This window comes from Sturnira hondurensis, unplaced genomic scaffold (assembly GCF_014824575.4).
Source record: "Sturnira hondurensis isolate 20B ecotype Veracruz unplaced genomic scaffold, ASM1482457v3 Scaffold0002840, whole genome shotgun sequence".
In the NCBI taxonomy this organism is placed as follows: domain Eukaryota; kingdom Metazoa; phylum Chordata; class Mammalia; order Chiroptera; family Phyllostomidae; genus Sturnira; species Sturnira hondurensis.
In genome coordinates, this window is record NW_028075471.1 from 13,168,168 (window position 1) to 13,190,275 (window position 22,108).

Genomic DNA, 22,108 nt, shown 5'->3' on the forward strand with positions numbered 1-22,108 from the left:
ACACTTCTTTGAGGAGGACATGCAGAGGATCCAGAGACACATGAAAAGATGCTCAGTATTGCTAGCTATCAGAGAGATGGAAATTAAAACCACAGTGAGATACCTCTTCACGCTGGTCAAAATGGCCATCACAAAGCAACAAGCAAGTGTTGGAGAGGTTGAGGAGAAAAGGGGACCCTAGTGCGCTGTTGGGGGATTGCAGACTGGTGTAGCCATTGTGGAAAACAGTATGGAATTTTCTCAGAAAATTAAAAATTTATCTACCTTTTGACTCAACAATTCCACTGCTGGGATTATATCCTAAGAACACTGAAACACCAATGCAAAAGAATTTATGCACCCCAATGTTCACAGCAGCACGATTTACAATAACCAAGTGTTAGCAGCAAGCTAGGTACCCATCAGTAAATTAATACATCAAAACTATTGTATATTTACCCAATGGAATTCTATGCAGTAGAAAGAATGAAGGGGCTCCTACCCTCTGCGACAGCATGGATGGAACTGAAAAGCATTAGGCTAAGTGACATAAGCCAGGAGGTGAAAGACAAATACAATGACCTCACCTTTAACAGGAACCTAAACAACAAAATAAACAAATGAGGAAAATATAACCAAAGACATTGAAATAGAGAACAGGCTGACAGTGAGCAGAGTGGAGAGGGGAGGAAATTTCAGGGGAAAAGGAGAATGGTTTGCAGAAACAAGAATAAAGGACACATGGACGAAAACTAGGGGTGGGGTTGGAAATGGGAGGGAGGTGGGAGGACTCTCGGGGGTGGATAGTGATGCAAGTAAAATACAGAAAACTGTACTTGAACAACAATTAAAATAAAAAAAATTTGAAAAGGACCACATTTCTAATGATGGGTCTAAATGATGGTAAAGAAAGTTCACTAAAGAAAATAAAATCAAATTTGATTAATATTTGATTATCAGTGGTATAATGCTTGATTAATAGCTTTTCTAAGGTCCATTACAAATTACATTTTCTAAGGTCCAGTGTAGATGGCAGAGTAGGTAAATACTGTGATTACCTCCTTCCATGACCGCATGAAAATTACAACTAAATTGTAGATTAGGTGCCCTTGAGAATCACCTAAAGACTAGCTGAACAGAAGTTCTATAACTAAGGATGTAAAGACGAATCCCAAAAGAGACTGTTCAGAAGGTTGTAGACTCCAAACAGACTGGTCCCACACCCATGAGGGGTGTTAGGAAGTGGGAAGAACACCTCAGCTATGGAAGACCCCTTCAGGAGTGATGGGTCCCAGCTTCATACCAGGCCCCCAGCCTGAGCCACCAGTTCCAAGAAGAGGAGTCCCCATAACATGTGGCTGTGAAAAGCAATGGGGATTCCATCAGGATGAGACTGAGATCTGTCGTAGATCCAAGTATCTTCTTAAGGAGCCTGAGCAAGACTTGCTCACAAATGTTTCTCAAAGGTGCAGCAAAGGGACAGCAGCATGAAAAGTGCCAGGGACATATGGGGAGGAACTGAATTGTGTGGCTTTGGGAATAGGGCTGAAGAGGTAGCTCCCTCTAGGACAGGAGTGCTGTCAGATGCCTTTGTTCTTTTGTTGAGCTCTTCCTCCTCCCTATTCCCGAGTCTGAAGTTGAGGGTGAGTTCCGTATCTCAGATGCCATCAAACTGGCTAACATTGCTGTCCTCACGCTGGTGACCCCCTGAGACCCCACACTTCCCAATTCACACACCAGCCCTAATCCATTTCAGTGGCTATTCTTCACAAGCAGACTGCTTTGGCCCATGACATAGATCTCCTAAAAATCTCTCAAAGCCCCACAAACTCCAAACACACAGTGGCTGGCCCTTGCAAGCCCCATACCTCTTGCTAAATAGCTCCAAGCCTAGCACTAGTGGCAGCTGGCCTTAGTTCACAGCATAGCTTTTCCAGGTGACTTCAAGCTCAGCACAGACAGCTAACAACCACAGATAACGTTGTAGCTCCTACCAGGTGTCCCCAGACTGAGCACAGGCAGTAGTTGATCTTAGTATGCATTGGAACCCCTCCCAAGAGGCCCCAGAATCAACATATCCAGTGGCCATATTCAGACCTAACCAGAGCAACACCAAATTAGCTTCAAAAATGACGCACCCAAAGGGTAAACTCAGCAGGCACCAGAGCCCTGCTAAAGTGAATCCTGCTCCATGGGGTCAGGCTCTACACAAAAGCTCATCCACTGTAGTCACAGCCAGTCCTCACAGACAGTCAACCTAAGGGCCAGTTTCAGTCACCGATGTGCCAACAGCAATCAAGGCTCAGCTACACAGGAGCACACACATAACCCCCACAAGAAACAACCCTGGAGTACCTGCTTAGGTGATCAGAAAGGTGTACCACTGAGCCTCTCAGGATATCCACTACTCCAGGAAAAGAACTAAGTGAAATGGAGAAGCAATCAGATACACAGTTTAAAACACTGGTTATAAAGATGTTGAATGGAAAAGGGGAAAGAATAAATGATCACAAAGAAATAGGAATTATAAGAAAAGAAGCCAGAAATGAAAAATACATTATGAAATGAAGAATACAATAGAAGGAACCAACAGCAGATTATTTGAAACAAAGGACCAAATCAGTAATTTGAAAGACAAAGTAGCTGAAAACAATCAGAACAGCAAAAAGAAATATAAAATTAACTAAGGAGGATAGTTTAAGGAAACTCTGGGACAACACCAAGCATGACAGCATTTACATCATAGGGGTACCCAAAGAAGAGAGAGAGCAAAGTATTGACAACGTATTTGAAGAAAAATGGCAGAAAATTTCTTTGATCTGGTGAAGGAAATAGACATATAAGTTCAGGAAGTACAGAGTCCCAATAAGATGAACCAGAAGAAGCCCATTCTAAGACACATCATAATTAAAAGGCCAAAATTTAAAGACAAAGAGAGACTCTTAAAAGATGAAAGACAAAAGGAGTTAGTTACCTACAAGGGAACTCTCATAAGACTGTCCCCAGATTTCTCAGCCAAAACTTTTCAGGCCAGAAGGGATTGGAAAGAAATATTCAAAGTGAAGAAAAGCAAGGAGCTACAGCCAAGACTACTCTATCCAGCAAGGCTATCATTTAGAATCAAAAGAGAAATAAAGAGCTTCCCAGAATAAAAAACAAAACAAAACAAAGGAATTCACCACTACCAAACCAGTAGTACAAGAAATGTTAAAGACACTTTTTTAAGAAGCAGAAGAAAGAATATAAATATGAATAATAAAATGGTAATAACTATATACCTGTCAATAATTCATTTAAATTTAAATGAATTAAATGCTCCAGTCAAAAGACATAGGGTGACTGAGTTGACAAGAAAACAACACTGATACCTCTGATGTCTACAAAGGACTCACTTCATATCAAACAATATACATAAATGGAAAGTAAATGAATGGAAAAGATATTTCATACACATGGAAACAAAAGAAAAGTTGTGGTAGCAGTACTTATATCAGACAAAATAGACTTTAAAGCAAAGGCTGTAACAAGAGACAAAGATGGACATTTCATAATGATAACAAGATTAATCCAACAAGAGGTTGTAAACATTTCCATACCCCAAATAAGAGCACCTATGTATATAAAGCAAATATTCATGGACATAAAGAAGAAGATTGACAGTAATGCAGTAATAGTAGGGGATTTTGTCATCCTGTTGACATCAATAGTTAGATCATTCAGATAGAGTCAACAAAGATACAGTGGTCTTAAATGATACATCATTCCAGATGAATTTATTTGATGTTTTGAAACATTTCACCCAAAAGTAGTGAGCTTTTCAAGTTCATGTGGAACATTTTTCCATGGGAGACCACATGTTGGGCCACAAAACAAGTCTCAATAAAGTTAAAATAATTGAAATCATATTAAGCACAATTGTATGAAACTAGAAACAAACTGCAAGAAGAAAACTGAAAAATATACAAACATATGGAGGCTCAATAACATTCTACTGAACAATAAATTGATTAACAATAAAATCAAGGAAGAAATCAAAAGATACCTTGAGACAAATGAAAATGAAAACACAATGAGCCCAAATCTATGGGACACAGCCAAAGCAGTTCTAAGAAAGAAACTCATAGCAATACAACTTACTTCAAGAAACATGAAAAATCTCTAATAAACAATCTAAACAAAGGCCTAAATGACCTATAAAAAGAATTATAAACAAAGCTCAAAGTAAATAAAAAATACTAAAGGTCAGAATGTAAATAAACACAACAGAGTCTAAAATACAGCAACAAAAAAGATCAATGCAACCATGAAAAGGAAACCACTGTGCAGTGTTGTGGGATTGCGAATTGATACAGCTATTATAAAAAACAGTATGAGGATCTTCAAAAAAATAAAAATAGAACTATCATATGACCTAGCAACTGTAAATACCCAACTTCTGGGTATTTATCTGAAGAAATCCAAAATACTAATTTGAAAAGATATATGAGTCCTTATGTTCACTGCAAACTTATTCACAAATGACAAGATATGGAAGTAACCTAAGTGTCCAATGATAGATGATTAGATAAAGAAAAAGTGGCGTATATAGATATGAAATGTAATATTATTTGTCATAGAAAAGAATAAGTTCTTACCATTTGCAACAACATGGATGGACCTAGAGGGTATTATGCTAAGTGAAATAAGTCAAACAGAAAAAGGTAAATATTGTATGAATTCACTTATATGTGGAATATAAAAAACAAAATAAATGCATAAGCAAAATGGAAACAAACTTATAGGTACAGAGAACAAACTAATTGTTGCCAGATGAGAGGAGGGTTGGGGACTGGGTGAGCATGGTGAAAGAATTAAGAAATGTAAATTGGTAGTTACAGTATAGTCATGGGGATATAAAGTAGAGTATAGGGAATATAGTCAATAATATAATAATTATAATATTATTGACTATATATTAGTGTGGTGTCAGGTGGGTACTTACATTATTGGGAAGATTACTTTGTGAATTACACACACACACACACACACACACACACATATATATATATAACCACCATGCTGTATACTTTTTAAAAATTATTTATTTAATTCTTGTTCAAGTACAGTTGAAATTAATAAAATATTGAATGCCAATGGTAACTGAAAGTAGAAAAGGTATATTTTCTTTTAAATATTTCATGGAGAGAGAACTAACATTTTTTAAAATTAAATCTAGGCAGAATGCTTGTTACTTGACAAATATCATCCTGTTTGAATTGCTCTGTGAGGTCAGTATTATGTGAGCTGAAGCTCAGGGGGTTCAGGTGATTTGCCCAAAGTTATACTCTTTCTATCCATAATAACATGCTGTTCTAGAGTTCGTATAATTACCCAGCCTTCACACATTTTAAAAAATTACATTTTATTGATTATGCTATTACAGTTGTCCCAATTTTTCCACTTTGCCCCCATCCACCCAGCATCCCCCACTCCCTCAGGCAATCTCCACACCTTTGCTCATGTCCATGGGTCACGCATAGAAGTTCTTTGGCTACTCTATTTCTTATGCTGTACTTTACACCCCCTTCACCTATTTTATGCCATCTTTATGATTCTATTACTTGCTTAATGTTGTTCTTTGAATTGGTTGGCTCAAAAGATTAAATACATTTATTTAAAAAAAAAAGATTGCATTGTTGCTGACAACAAATAGTATTACTTGCCACAGTTTGATGGCAATTGTAAAAATAAATTAAATTAAAACAGGACAATGTTAGTACATTTTAAACAATTGCAGTCCTCGGTAACCATTCTGAGCCTGAGGCTTACTTTGCTCAACAGGGAGCTATGTTGGAGGTGTAGAATAGCCATAATTAGGGTATCAGTTTCCTATGGCTGCATAACAAACTATCAAAGCCTGACGTGTGCACTGGCCCACAGTGCCCGTGGCGTCATAGATGAGACATGAGACAAATTCACATGAACTACCAAGTCCTGTGGAGGAAAAGGGATGGCATGGCTACTCCCTCAAGGGGGGAGCACCTCAGAATGGCCTGGCCACTCTCTCAAGGGGAGAGCATGCTGACCCTTGCCTTGACAGGGTTTTATTGGGTTTAATTTGTGCAGGAATACAGGTACAGCTTATTAATCATTGTCAGGCAGTAAGGATCAAATGATAGCATACAAAGAACTATTAGGGCTTATTCTGAGTCAGGGTCTATCAGCTAAAGGCTACAAAACTTTGGGAAACAAACTAATTTCCTGCTTGGGCCTTTATCATTTAACTAAGAGCATTCTTAGCAAAAACAGGCTTCACAGGATTTTACATGTCCTTTTTCAGGCCTGGTCACCCGGGCAGCCTGCCCTTTCTGGCACAGGGCTTCACTGCCCTCTGCCATTGTTTCAGGCTTAACTCAGGCAAAGGAGGCAGATAGCTAAGGAATTTTCAGAGACTTCTCGAGGACTCAGGGGAGTCAGGCTTTGTCAAAGCTGAGGGGCAAGGGGCTTCTGAACTCAGTCTGAGAATGGACTTCCTGTGGCCCACAGAAGACTGCTTGACTCACTTGCAGGAGATACAGGCCTGAGGGCAAGGACTAATTTCCACAAGCACACCTAATAGTAAGGAGTTGGTGGGTAAATACTCCTGCTTCCTTGTGCTTTGTGGGGCAGGTTTCAAGGGTTGTTCTACACAGTTCCTCAAAGAATCTCCAGCAGAATTAAGCCTCACTTGCCCAGGACAGCAACCTGCTCATTAACACACCCTTTTATCATCTTTTCCATCTTCTCTGTCTCACTCCCCTTCTCTCTCACTGTGCTGCCTGGGATTTTCTCCTCAGATAAATTACGGTCCCTTAAGTTGTCTGCTTTTAGGGAATATAACCAAATAGCATATTTATGATTGTTCATCTAAAAGTACTCAAATAAACAAACAAGCAAATAAGACAAAACAGCGTGTTCTTGTTACATTTACAGATAATTCAGCCTAACCCTGACACACAGTGTTCTTTCTTTTAGAACAATGATGTGAGTCCACAGGGACAGACCTCTTAGAAACGTTTCAATAACCAAGAGTTTCTAAAGCCTAACTCAAGACTTGCTCATCCTTTCTGAGGACTTGATCTCTCTTCTCATTATAGGAAATTGAAAGTTGATGTTTAATATGGCTTTAGTAACCACAGTGAGTGTGCTGTGTTTTTCTTTTATTTCTGGTCTTTAGATAATTTGATTACATCGTATCTTTCTTTTGTGTATTGGATCAGTTGGGAGTAGATTATCTGGTGATAAATTTAAAAGAAATCTTTCTGCTAGGAAAGGGAGAATAAAGTAATTGCTCATTTTACTTAAAGCTGAAGAGGGTTACCAATGATGTGTAAACTTCAGAGAACAATATGAACACAATTCCACACATTCCTTTAGAATATTCTTGGCAGAAGTTGTATACCAAACACATTTCTAGGTCCACAAATAAGGCAACAAACCATATAAACTCACAGAGGCTTTTGATTCCCATTAAGCTTTTAAACAATCTGTCAATAAAAAATCATATTCCAAGTGCCCACTTACATTGTGTAACTTCGTGAAATCTTAACAACTTGACATAGACCCTGTTTTCCATTTAAAGAAATAAAAGACTTCCAGCCAAGATGGAGGCATAGGTGGAAATACTGTGCCTCCTCACACAACCAAAATTAAAAACAACAAAGATTTAGAAACAAAAACACAACCAGAATGGACATAAAATTAAACTATATATATATGGAAGTTTGGCAACCATTCAACCAGACTGATAAGAGGAGTGGAGTGGGCAGCCGATGGAGAAGAGTCGTGGCAGGAAAAGGTGGTGGCTGCCAGACCCGGGAGGGCAGGCAGTGCAGGGCTGATCATGGTCACACATTCACGTGCAGATAAACTAGGTAAAAACAGGCATTGAGACAGACCACACAACCCAGGGTTCCAGCACCGGGAAATAAAGCCTAAAAGCACCAATTGAAAAGGGGCTGAGAGAGACTCCTGGTCTCATAGGAGAATTTGTTAAAGAGACCCACAGGGTCCTAGGATGTACACAAGCCCACCCACTCAGGAACCAGCATAAGAGGGCCCAATTTGTTTGTGGGAAGTGGCAGAGGGGATTGAAATTCAAGACAGCATGGATCAAGCGGACATTGTTCCCTCTCTGACCCCACCTCCACATACAGCATGACAACCCAGCGACTGGGTTGCAGTGCCCTGATGAACACCCAAGGCTCTGCCACTCATATGTAGCAAGCAAGACCTGACCAAAAACTTATGGCTCAAACAGAAGAACAAATCAAAGCCCCAGAGCCAATACTTTTAAGTGACCGAGAGATAGCCAACCTATCAGATGCACAGTTCAAAGCACTCGTGATCAGGATGCTCACAGAACTGGTTGATTTTGGTCACAAATTAGAGAAACAAATGAAGGCTACACTAAGTGAAATGAAGCAGAATGTACAGGGAACCAATTGTGATGGAAAGGAAACTGGGACTCAAATCAATGGAGTGGACCAAAAGGAAGAAAGAAACAACCAAACAGAAAAGAAAAAAGAAACAAGAATTCAAAAAAAACGAGGGCAACCTTAGAAACATCCAGGACACCTTTAAACATTCCAACATCTGAATTATAGGAGTACCAGAAGGGGAAGAGGAACAGCAACAAGTGGAAAAGTTATTTGAACAAATAATGAAGGAGAACTCCCCCAGTCTGGCAAAGGAAATAGACTTCCAGGAAATCCAGGAAGCTCAGAGAGTCCCAAAGAAGTTGGATCCAAGGAGGAACACACCAACACACATTATAATTACATTAGCCAAGAGTAAAATGAAGGAGAGAATCCTAGGAGCAGCAAGAGATAAGGGGACAGTCACCTACAAAGGAGTTCCCATCAGACTGTCAGCTGATTTCCCTTACAGGCAAGACCTTACAGGCAAGAGGGGGCTGAAAAGAAGTATTCCAAGAAATGAAATCCAAAGACCTACATCCAAGATTGCTCTATCCAGCAAAGCTTTTATTTAGAATGGAAGGACAGATAAAGCTCCTCTCAGATAAGGTTAAGTTAAAGGAGTTCATCATCACTAAGCCCTTATTATATGAAATATTAAAGGGACTTATCTAAGAAAAAGAAGATAAAAATATGAACAGTGAAAGGACAGCAAACTCACAGATATTAACAATCACACCTAAAACAAAAGCAAATTAAGCAGACAGCTAGAACAGAAAGAGAACTACATGGAATCACATGGAGGGTTAAGCAACAGGGGAGTGGGAGGAGGAGAAGTGGGGAGAAGGTACAGAAAGTAGGTAGCATAGACAGTGGGGAGAAAATAGATGGGGGAGGGCAAGAGTAGTGTGGGAAATGTAGATGCTAAAGAACTTATGACACATGGACATGAACTAAAGGAGGGGAATGTGGATGGGAGGGTGTGTGCAGGGTGGAGGAGGGTGAAGGAGGGGAAGGGGACAACTGTAATGGCATAATCAATAAAATACATTATTAAAAAAAAGAGAAAAAAGAAATAAAACATTACAAGTGCACTTGAAATTCTTAGTGCCTCTATTCCTATTTCCTTCATTCCCCAGATGAATCTTGTTTTTATCATTTCCAAGGCCACTTTAACATTTTTACTACACATGCAGTATCCTAAAGTATGGTATTGTTATTCATGTCTTAAAACTTTCTATAATTGAGTCACTCTGTTTGCATCACAACTAGATTTTTTTCCCAATATACTAATTTAGAGATTCCTCCATGTTTATGTGTATGTGTAATTTAGCACACTCATTTTAAATGTTACATTTAAACATCCTATTGTATGAATAAACTACAATTTGTTTTTCTATTTTCCAGCTGATAAACATTTAGGTTGTTTTCTTTTTTTTAAAGATTTTATTTATTTATTTTTAGACAGAGGGGAAAGGAGGGAGAAGAGAGGGAGGGAAACATCAATGTGTGGTTGCCTCTCACATGTACCCTACTGGGGACCTGGCCTGCAACCCTGTCCTGCACATGCCCTGACTGGGAATTGAACTGGCAACCATTGGCTTCACAGGCTGGCACTCAATTCACTGAGCCACACCAGCCAGGGCACATTTAGGTTGTCTTCAAATAACAAACAATGCCTCTATAAATATTCCTGGACATGGTAAGTTGTGTATATGAGCAGAAGTTTCTTGTAAGATATACTCCTAGAAGTTGAGAAGCTGAATTATATATGATGTGTGGCTTTGATTTCATTACATACTACCAAAATTCTCTGTATAGACCAGTTAGTAATCCCAAGAGCATGTTGGAATCCTTTCCCTACATTCTCACACATGTTTAATATTGACAGATTTTTTTTTGCCAATTTGAGGTCTTTGAATATTATTTCATTCTAGATTTAGTTTTCATTTTTTATTACTAGCAATGGGAAGAAGTTTATATATTTTTGATGCTAACCCTTTGTGGGTTTCTATGCATTGCAAATATTTTGTCCCAGAAAGTGAGTGAATTTCTTTGCATCTTGTTTTATTTAGGAAATCATTTCCCTATCCTGGAGCATTCAGATATCCTGGCTATCCACTTATTCTGGAAGTTCTAGAGTTTTAGCTAAATAATTAGCTTTTGGAGTGGAGAAGAGATCTGATTTAAGTTTTTTTTTTATGGATACCCAAATGTCTCAGCACCATTTAAAAAGATAGTTATTTCTTCATTGCATTGTATGGGCATTTTTATAATAAATCAAGTATTTGCCCTGGCTGGTGTAGCTCAGTGAATTGAGCATGGCCCTGAGAAACAAAGGGTCGCTAGTTCGATTCCCAGTCAGGGCACATGCCTGGGTTGCAGGCCATGTCCCCAGTAGGGGACACATGAGAGGCAACCACACATTGATGTTTCTCTCCCACTTTTTCTCCTTCATTTTCCCTCTCTCTAAAAAATAAATAAATAAGATATTTTAAAAAATAAATCAAGTATTTATATATGCATGAGGGTATGTCTTGATTCTCTAGTCTAATTGTTGGTCTATCCATCTATCTGTGTACCAAGTCCATGATGTTTTGCTATAACTTTATAATGTTAATATACTCCAGTGCAAATATTTCTCTCTACATCCTACTAGATGCTTATTCAAGATTAATTAACTTGTCTTTTTATAGCTGTTTCCTCTTGTACATGAATTTTAGGATCATTTTGAACAGTTCCAAAAAAATCCTGCCTATTAAAATGGTAATTATATATTTTAAAATTTATAGATTAATTTAGGGATAATTAATATTTTTATGACATCTAGTCTTTCTATCTATAAACATATCCTCACTTATTTGGGTTTGCTTTTAAGTGTTTCAAAATATTTTATAATTACTTTTATATGACTGCTACATTTGTCAGGTTCACCCAAAGGAAGATAAAATAGATTTTACTTCTTGATGGGAAGTGGCAAGGTTATGAAAGAGTATGCGGGACCAGCAATACTGTTATGGCCACCTTCAGAAAATGCACTTTGCTATACAGTCTGCCCTCTGGCTGAATGAGTCATATTCCTCTGCTATGCAAAAAAGCCTACTTCTTTCACCATGATCCGAAAAAACTAATTCCATTATGGCCTGAAGTTCAGGCTTATAGTGCAAGACCTTGCCATCTAGATCATATTCATCTACTATTGAAGCTCTTTGGGTTTATTACCTTAAGGAGAGCTTCCAGAGGCAGTTCCCAGTGATCTTTAGACTTGCGAATATAAGAAACAATTTGGCATAGATAGATATATCCATTTATATCTACATGTATATAAATACATTAATTTATACACACACACAAATGACATATAATGGTGACACAGGTATAGAGTAACTGTTATAGACTCTTCTTTTTGAAATGAAGAAAATGGAAAGCACACAGGAATGGATAACAAATCTGAAATCCAGTAGCGTAGAGAGTGCCACTTACTTGATTAAGATGCAGTGCTACTGCCCAGCAATTTGTTTACCAGGGCTCTCGGCTGTAGCCTCCAAACCTTCTGTCCTTTTCCGTAAAAAGTAGTCCATTTTACAGCTGAATAGTTTTCTCAGTCTGCTTTCTGCATGTTACATGTTGAATAAATCATTCTTTTTATCTAAGCTGATATAATTATTTTAAAAACTGTGGGTTTCTTACGAATCAATACATTCTTATGAATACGTTCCACTAGGCAAAGCCCTAGTGGAATAAGCCCTTCTCTGCATTGGATTTGCTTTAAAACTGCTGAAAGACAGCATTGATTGGATTCTTAAAAGTTCTGTTGATTAACATAATCTGTGAAGCACTCCCATCTGATATTTAGAGGGCCTTTTGTCTGAGCAGAGTAGTTCTTGGGACACAACCTTAGACATCTCTGAAGTTTCAACAAAGAATCTTACGATCTGACCCTGAGTTTAATCTTTGCTATGAAGTGCTCTGTTAATTTGAGAATACTGGAGAGACTAGAAATTAGAAATAATTTTATTTTTGAACCTATCAAGTTCTGGCTCCTATATATGACTATTCCTATTTTTTAAATTTAAGTAATTTCCCTGTTTTCTTATTTTATCATAGACAATGGGAAGAAGCCAGAAGGCACTTTAATATTCTGCTTGAAATCTCCTTAGCTAGATCATCTAACTAATTAGGGACTAATTAGGTCTCTTCAAATTTTCACATTGCTGCAAAAACAGTGTAGCTAAAAATATCTCACTACATAATATGAATTTCCTTTCCCCCAGCTTCCCACAACATTTTCTCTACCTCCCTTTAAGCCCTCACTGGTAGCATTAACAAGGGTTATCAGGCTTCCTTTAATGGTCTCCTCAAGATTCCTTAAGCTTCTACTAACCGTGTTTAAGGTTTAGTTTTTGTCCACTACCATTCCCTCATGTTTTAGTTTCTTCTTGCTACCATATCTTACTTCTGGCTCCAAAAATATGTTCTAATTTTATAGCTAGATAATGAATTACTCAAAACAAACAAGCAAGAGACAGTGGCATAAGCAACCACCTATTTGCTCATGAATCTGCAATGTGGGTAGGTCTTGGCAGAAATAGTTTCTGTCTACTGCACTTGGCATTAGCTAGGGCAGCGTGAAGGCTATGGGCTGCAATTACTTGATAGCTTACTCACTTCCATATCTGGTGATTGATGCTGGCTCTTGTCTGAGATCTCAGCTGGGGTTGTTGAATGAAACACCTCTATGAGGTCTGTTCATGTTGCCTTAGCTTCTTTACAAAATGGTGGCTGAATTACAAGGGCAAATGCCCCAGGAAAGAGAAAGCATCAGAAGGAAGCTGTATTGCCTTCTATTACCTAGTCTTGGAAATTCACAGCATTATTTCTACTATATTCTATTTGTTGAGGTAGTCACAAGTCCCACTCCAGGAGAGGGAAAAAGACTCCACTTGTTGATGGGTAGTGGTAAGTTTCTGGAAGATCACGTAGGACTGGAACTATTGGTGTCATTTTTGAAAAACATATTTTACTGTAGTTACTATTTTACATAGAATTGTAGGCAGGCTTCTCTGAATATAGCATTTGAACATATATCCATAACTGTGAGGGGGTGAGTCATGTTTATATTTTGGACAAAGAGTGAAAATAAGTGCAAAGGTCCTGAGGCAGATTATGATGGCTGTATTTCAACCAATTTGGCTGAAGTCAGGTTGACAAAGGAAGGAGCAGTAGCTCCAAGTTCAGAGAAGTAATCAAGGAGCTCATCTATGGTATTGTAGACCATTGTGAAGATTCTAGCTTTAACCCCCAGCCACGGAAAAGGGTGTGGTTAATGGATAAGGGACATTACTGAACTTAAGCATTAAAAGGATCAGGAGTTCAATGTGAAGATTGGCCATTAGGGACAAATGGGAATGGAATTTATTGATACACACTCAGGGTACTCAATTACATTTGTGCCAAGAAGATGAATGATAAACCTTTGGCTCTTCTCAATGCCTTTCTAAAATCTGTATTTGGTTTAAAGCTGGATTTATACTTTTTAGGCCTTACTGTTTCCAACCAGGCATTTTCTGATTTCAAAAACTTTTATATGTAGGGGTGAAGAGTGTGCTGGGTATATCCCTTTTGTCCCCAGATCCACTACCTCTCTCTCTACTCTGCTGTCTGCACCACCAGCTGATGTCTGCAGACTAGTTCAATAGCCTCTTGGACCTCTGGCTTCCAGGTGGGTATAGTCAATGAAAAGTTCCAGCAGATGAAAAGTTATTAATTCCTCTGGTCCCCTCTGAGAATCCCTCAACTATGGTCACAGCTTCTCTCAAGGCAAGGCAGATATTCTATGTGACTCTCTCTCTTTTCAGTTCCAGTAACTTCTTCCCTTCAGGCTATGGTTGTGGGAAATTGGCTCCTGCTTGTTCTTGCACTATTCCCTGCTGTTTCCTATACCCACACTTTTATAAGTAAACCCTCTGCAAACACAACCTCCTTAAATACTTTCATTTTGTGTGTACCCTCTGTTTAGGGTGGAGGGGCTGAGCCAGTGCTGTATATTTACCTTCAAAAAATCAAAATAGGGTACTTACATATTTAATTTTCATCTGCCTCTCTCTTCTCTTTGTCCTCTCTTTCCTCATCCCAGCCCTATGGTCTATGTAAGTTAAAGTATGTATAGAGATATATTCAGAATTTCAGGAGGCAGTTTATTAAGAAATACAACCTTTCAGCTATGAATGTAACATAAACAAATAGGTGTGTACCTATAGGTGTCTATTTGGGCCTTAACGTTCATGTGAGCCTGGCACCTGCATTTCCCTTCTGTTAATGAGCGAGTACCTGTCCTGGTACCATTTCTACTCTCTACTCCCCCTCCATCAAACCATTAAAACTGTACTGTCATCTATGGACATTTCACAAATAAACTGAACAAAGGATAAAAAGAAATAAGCCATGCTTACATTTGAAGAACAAGCTCTAAAAATATGTACAAATCTGGGCTGGAGACAAGTCCACAGGCCATATTTTGCAAATCTTGAACATCTGAATCTCTCTTGCAATCACACTTAATATTAGTAGCTTTTTGTCACCTACTCCTTAGGCTTTTATATTTTTCTCTGGACTTTCTGATTCCTCCACCCCTTTCATTTTCTTTTTTTGAGAGAACAGCATTACAGAGACTATCAAAAGGTCAAGTTTTCTAGTAAAAGGCACATTTTTACTTTTTTTAAAGAAAATTATTGTACAGTACCTCTTCACGGAAAAAATTCATGTGGACAAGCCCAGTGTAAGTCTGAGTATGTCCTTAGTCAACTATTTTTAAAAAAATATATTTTATTGATTATGCTATTACAGTTGCCCCATTTCCCCCCTTTAATTCCCTCCACCCTGCACATACCCTCCCACCCACATTCCCCTCTTTAGTTCATGTCCATGGGGCATACATATAAGTTCTTTGGCTTCTACATTTCCTATACTATTCTTACCCACCTCCTGTCTATTTTCTACCTACCATTTATGCTACTTATTCTCTGTATCTTTCCCCCCTCTCTACCCCTCCCATTGCCCTGTTCCTAACCCTCCATGTGACCTCCATTTCTTTGGTTCTGCTCCTGTTCTAGTTGTTTGCTTAGTTTGTTTCAGTTTTAGGTGTGGTTGTTAATAACTGTGAGTTTGCTGTCCTTTCACTGTTCATATTTTTTATCTTCTTTTTCTTAGATAAGTTCCTTTAACATTTCATATAACAAGGGCTTAGTGATGATGAACTCCTTTAACTTGACCTTATCTGAGAAGCACTTTATTTGTCCTTCCATTCTAAATGAAAGCTTTGCTGGATAGAGCAATCTTGGATGTAGGTCCTTGCCTTTTATGACTTGGAATACTTCTTTCCAACCCTTTCTTGCCTGTAAGGTCTCTTTTGGGAAATCATCTGAGTGTCTTATGGGCACTCCTTGGTAGGTAATGTCTTCTTTTCTCTTGCTGCTTCTAGGATTTTTTCCTTATTTTTAATCTTAGGTAATGTAATTATGATGTGTGTTGGTGTGTTCCTCCTGGGGTCCAACTTTTGGGGGACTCTCTGAGCTTCCTGGACTTCCTGGAAGTCTATTTCCTTTGCCAGATTGGGGAGTTCTCCTTCACCATTTGTTCAAATAAATTTTCAATTACTCACTCTTCTTCTTCTTCTTCTGGTACCCCTATAATTTGGATGTTGGAATGTTTAAAGATGTCTTAGAGGTTCCTTAGCTCTCCTCATTTTTTTTTTTTTTGAATTCTTGTTTCTTCATTCTTTTCTTGTTGGATGTTTCTTTCTTCCTTCTGGTCCACACTGTTGATCTGAGTCCCACTTTCCTTCCCATCACTATTGGTTTCCTGTACATTTTCTTTTATTTCACTTAGCATAGCCTTCATGTTTTCATCTAATTTGCGACCATATTCAACCAAATCCATGAGTATTCTGATTACCAGTGTTTTGAACTGTGCATCTTATAGGTTGACTATCTGTTTGTTGCTTAGTTGCATTTTTTTCTGGAGATTTGATCTAGTAAAAGGCACATTTTTACTTTTTTTAAAGAAAATTATTGTACAGTACCTCTTCATGGAAAAAATTCCGTGAAGGAATTTTTTCATTTGAGACATTTTTTTGTCTTGACCTGCCTGTTACTAGTAAGAGGCAGAGCTTTAGGTATTCACTGAGGCAGGGTAACCCACATTGCAACCCAGCTCACTGTGTTGTGATGCTGTACATGGGAAAGGGGTTCAAGAGGGAACAATTGTGCTTAGTCTGCTCTCTGCTGGATTTCAGTCACTTCCCCTGCTACCCAGAAGAAAATTGGGCCCTTCTGGTGCTGATTCCCCTGTGGGTGGGCTTGTGTTTGTTCTAGGACCTTGTGGTTCTCTCCGATGAACTCTTCTGTGAGTCTGGGAGTTTCTCCCACTGCTGCCTCAACCCCCACCTGTGTTTTCAATCAGTGGTTTGAGGCTATACTTCCCTGCGCCAGAGCCCTGGGTTGTGCAGTCTGTTTTGCTAGGCAATTGTTTCTCCTGGTTTATCTGCACATGAATCCTCCCACTCCACCAGATGCCGCCTTGCTGGTTCTGCCAGCCACCACCTTACCGCAAGGCATGGGCATGCCTTCCATGCCCAGTGGTAATTTCTTCCATTCCCATCTCATTATAGCTCCTATGAAGAAGAAAACCCAATGTCAGTGACACTGCTTTTTGTTATGTTGAAAATTTGTTAGGGGATGAAGTGGAAATATAAAAAATTTTACCCCAAATTGTCATAATAAATAATACTTTATAAAAATATTTTTGCATTTAAAAATCTTAGTCAACTTCACAAATAGTTACTATTTACTATAACATTATTCCCTTGGGGATTGTAATGGAGTGTGGCTCTTTTGAGTGTGGCTCTTTTGAAGAGTCCCTTTAATTTGTATAATTTTTTTCTCTGGTTCTTTCTGGCTAAAGTCAGCACTTCATCAGTATTTGAAAATAGAATGTTGTGTATCCATCTCTCTCTTTGTATATATTGGCATTTACCTAAATTAATATTTCTGACACAGACTAGGTTCAAAAGACTCTTGTTTATACTACTGACCATAACTAAAAGAAAGGAAAAATAACCCTTGAGGGCAAAGTACAAGCATAATAGCATTTAATTCACAATCTCCTTGTAAAGGTTGATGAGCTCAGATACACAAGACATTTAGGTTGGTGTTGGCCACAGGTGGTGGTTCCATGCTCAGCTTTCCTTTAACAAGGATGTTGGACACCTTCACATTCCATCTACCTCAATTATGACCATGAATGACCATGACTGAGCCCCACTTGGTGCTAACTCTGTACGAGGAGCTGTGGCCTCCACATGGTGAAAAGGGGAGAGGAAAACTACTCATTTATATTTACACAAATCTCTCCTGTTAAATTATTCTTGGTATATGTTTTCTAATGCACATATTTTATTATCCAGTGATGCATAAATATTAATATTAATAAACAGATGTTCTACAACTTTATAATGAAGGGGCATACAGACAAAGCTCATCATTTTACATTGCTTATCCCAGCGTAAGTAGCACTAGACTTTCAGGGGTCCCAAAATGGAATGCCTTGGGGACAAGTGACCAAGTGAAGAGCACACACCCCACCTAAAGTGGCGGCTCTGCAGACCGCTCACTACCTGTTCAGGCTGAGAGTCACTATGTAGAAATGAGGACCCAGCTTGGCCTGATCTATATACTTTTCAAGAGAAACTGAAAAGTTAATTTTTACGTGCAATTTTGCAATTTATGAGTGAAATCTCACTATATGTAAATACAGGAAACTTTTTAAAGCAACACAGTGCTGGCCAAAAAACTACATCTGTTGGCCAGATCTGGTTTGCCAGTTTGCAAACTGTATCCTTGATGTTAAATCCAAATATTTCCATGCTTAAATAAATTTGCAAAATGCAATAGAAAGAGGTTCTTCTTAAATATCCTTAATGCAGATCAGCATATTAAATGCTCTGAGTAGTGCAAGAATGTACCCTGCTTAAGCTTTGTTTAAGCCACTTCCTTCCCATGTTACAATAACCTACAGAAGTGGGATTGCTGAGAGTACACACTGAGAAATGCTGTACTGTCTCACTTAACCTTGCCAATAACTGTGCAAAGGAGGTATTGCTATTTATGTTCTCCCTTTATACACAAAAATAATTGAGGTTACGAAAGGTTAAGAACATTTTTCATAGTCATAAAGTTAGTGAGGGACAGACTCTGTCTCTGACTTCAAAGTTAAATCTGTTTCCCTACTTTTCATAACTCAAGTCCCCCCAAAAGAGCCTGTGGACTTTGTGTTATTTCTATAACTGGTGAAATAACAATTTCAGGAGTCAGAATCTGTTCTTTGGTAGGATTTTTTAGGAAGAAAACCCATAGCCTGTAGAAATATATCAAATGACCCTGATTCTATAAGTCACACAAACACAGGAGATTCACTTTATAGCCATGTGTTCTGATGAACAATACCTCCTCTGGGAGGCTTGTGGATCCCCTTCCCAACACCCTACCCTTCCCTGGGTGTTTTGAAATGACTCTTCTGGCCCTCTCCTGTCCCTCCCTTCCTCCCTGAACTCCATCACCTTTCTCCCCAACCAACTTGCCAGCCCTGGTTCAGCTGGCCTTGACCAGCTCCCTCTGCAGAAGTCCAAAGTAGGAGCCAGAGGGAGAGGGAGATCAGGGACCGGGTTGAAGAGAGAGGAGATCTGGGAGGTCCTGCTGTGTGGTGCTGGGGTTTGGACTGGAATGGCTGGGGTGGGGCTGGGCTGAAAAGGGGTGAAGAAGGCCTGAATTTTAGCCTGGACCCTTTTACTCTATCTGGACACCAAATGCAGAATGAGGGCTGCCATTTGGACAGCCTTAAACCAAATCCCATTCTGAGGAGTGAGACATGGATCCCTCCTATGTTCTAAAGATCCCCACAGAGGATCCTTAATCTCAAAAGGGGAATTCACTCCTCCCTTGGCAATCACTCCCAGGCTTAACCAACCAGCACTCAGAGGAACAAGTTCATACGTAGCTTGCATAGAAACTCTTCCTGCTGTGTTTTTTTCTGTTCCTCTTTGGAGTCCCAAAGGACATGAGTCTCCACCCTCCAAATATTAACCTTTGATTAAACTTAAGGGCAATAGGGCATCGGATAGAACTGAACTGAGTCACAAGTGTTATGTTGGGCAAGTTACCTAAAATTTCTGTGCCTCAGTTTCTTCTTCTGTAAATAGGGTAAAAACATAGTACCTCCAAGAAAAATGAAAGCATACAACCACGCAAAAACGTGCACATGAATACTCAGAGCAACATGAATTATAATCTCCCCAAAGTAGAAACAACCCAAGTGTCTATCAACTTATGAATGGACAAACAAAATGTGGTCTATTCACAAAATGAATGCAATCATAAAAAGGAATGAAGTACTGTTACATGCTCCAACTTGGATGACCCTGGAAAACTTGCTCAGTTAAAGAAGCCAGTCATAAAAGATTATATGGTATAATTCCATTTATATGAAATGTCCAGAATATATAAAGACAGAAAATAGATTCATGGTTGTTTAGGGCTGGTGGAAGTGGGGATGAGGAGTCACTGCTAATGGATATGGAGTTTCCTCTTGGGATAATGAAAATATAAATTGATTGTGGTTATGATTATAAACTCTGCGAATATACTAAAAAAGACTGAATCATACACTTTCAATGAATGAAATATATGGTATGTGAATTATACCCCAATGAAACTAACTTAAAGAAGAAAAAAACACACAGTTCTTACAACATAGGGTTATTGTGAAAATTAAATAATATAATGCCTGGTAAGCACAATGCCTGATAAGCAATCAGTAAATAGTATCTTCAACAATAATAATAATATCAACAAGAATAATTAATATGTTTCTATTATATATTATAGTATCATATAAAACAATAATTATACAGAATAGTATATGTAATTATGTTAAATTTAATTATCATAAAATAATTACAATCAATTATTTTCATTCTCTGCTGTCTCTTCCTCTTAAAACTTTCTGATTTGGGAATGGTCCTCAAACATTGCAACTTTATTAAAATTATTTGTGAATATTTTGAAGATTATATTACATACATCATAATTATAATATATCTGATATTATTCAGCGATATATAAATCACTGAAAAAATAATATGTTTATGTTTATTATATCTGATATATAATAAATACTTCATGCTATATGAAGGTATATAAAACATAACATTTTATATAATTATTATGAAATATTTATTAGTAGTAGTAGAATTCACCCTGTGACTTTCTCTTCAACCTTTTTGATTTTAGAATGGTTTCCCCAGTTATTTGAGTGTTTCCTGGCCCATGATATGTTTGGTAGGAAAACAGCTCTGAGTTTGTTGAAATTAAATTACAATCATTAGTCCAATTCAACTGTCTTGTGCACTTCCCGCCAGAAAACATAAACAAAACAAAACAAAACAAAACACAAAACAAAACAAAACACCGCGGTAACCTCCTTCAGCTAGGAGAGAGGCGAAAGAGGAGAACGCGGCCCAGTAGCGGCGACCTAGCTCGCCCGTCCCGGCAGTGCAGGACGGCAATCCCGGGGCAGGGTCCTCTCCCCTCAGCCACCTCCCCAGTCCCCGTGCGCCCTCCTTAACGGGATCCTGGCTCGGGTTGGATTCCCGGGCTGTGCTCTCTTCCACCTTATGGGAGGTGCTGGCGCAGGTGTCCCATTTTCATTAAAATGGCCAACCCTACTTGATCTGATAACAAAGACATCCTTGAAGCCGGTGTCCGCCTACCGTGGCCAAGCTGTGGACAAGACAGTGCTCTCCCCAGGGGGTGCTGGCCACCTGACATCACTGAGAGCTTGTCCACTATTTATTCGGTCATGGGTGAGCGCAGGACTTCTGAGAAATTCCCGCCGGCCAAGCTACTGCAACTTCGGACCGCTTCCTCAAAGACAGGCCTTGGAAGGCAGCAGCAACAGCACCTCCTCCCCCAGCCCAGTGGTAGGAGACTTCAGTGTGGTTTCAGAAACGGAGCCACAAGGGCTTTATCCTGAACAGAGGATCTGGACCTGAAGTTTCCCCGCCGTCTCGGTTTCTCTTAATTCCTGCTAACCAGAGACCTGGCAAGAATTAAGTTTTGTACTTGATGAACAAATTAGTTTGAGTGGAAAAGGAAACATTCTCTTCTGCAGCTATCTTTGTGGTTCTTGGGGGCTGTGCCTGATATGGTAACAACTTTCTTATAAATACAGATACTTTCTATATATTTAAAAGTGCTTTTTTCCTTTTGAGAGGAAAAAATAATATGTTTATGAAAGCTTCCCCCACCTTCCGCCCAGAAAGACTGTTAGAAGAAAAATTGTTTAGAGAAAAAGGCTTAAAAAATTGGAATAACAGAACATCGGAGTTTGGTTATGCAGCAAGGATGAAGGCCTAGGTCTCTCATGCTGCTCCTCTGTGTGGATGAGGAACAGGCGACAGGGCCAGGGCACAAGCACACAGGGCACAGGGCACAGGGCTGATGATTGGCAGGTGGCACTTAGTTCTTTTTTTGCCTTCTTAGCTGGGCATCTTTGAGCAAGGCACAGTCTGCCCAGCCATTTATGGGAGCTCTGGATGGAGTTCACCTGTCCGACACCCCACTTCCTCATTTAATTCTAAA

General features: G+C 39.0%; 1 pseudogene; it reads left to right on the forward strand.

Moving 5' to 3' along the window:
- The first annotated feature begins 21,326 nt into the window (after positions 1–21,326).
- LOC118983630 (small nuclear ribonucleoprotein-associated protein N-like) overlaps positions 21,327–22,108 on the forward strand; it is a 58,175-nt pseudogene continuing 57,393 nt past the window's right edge.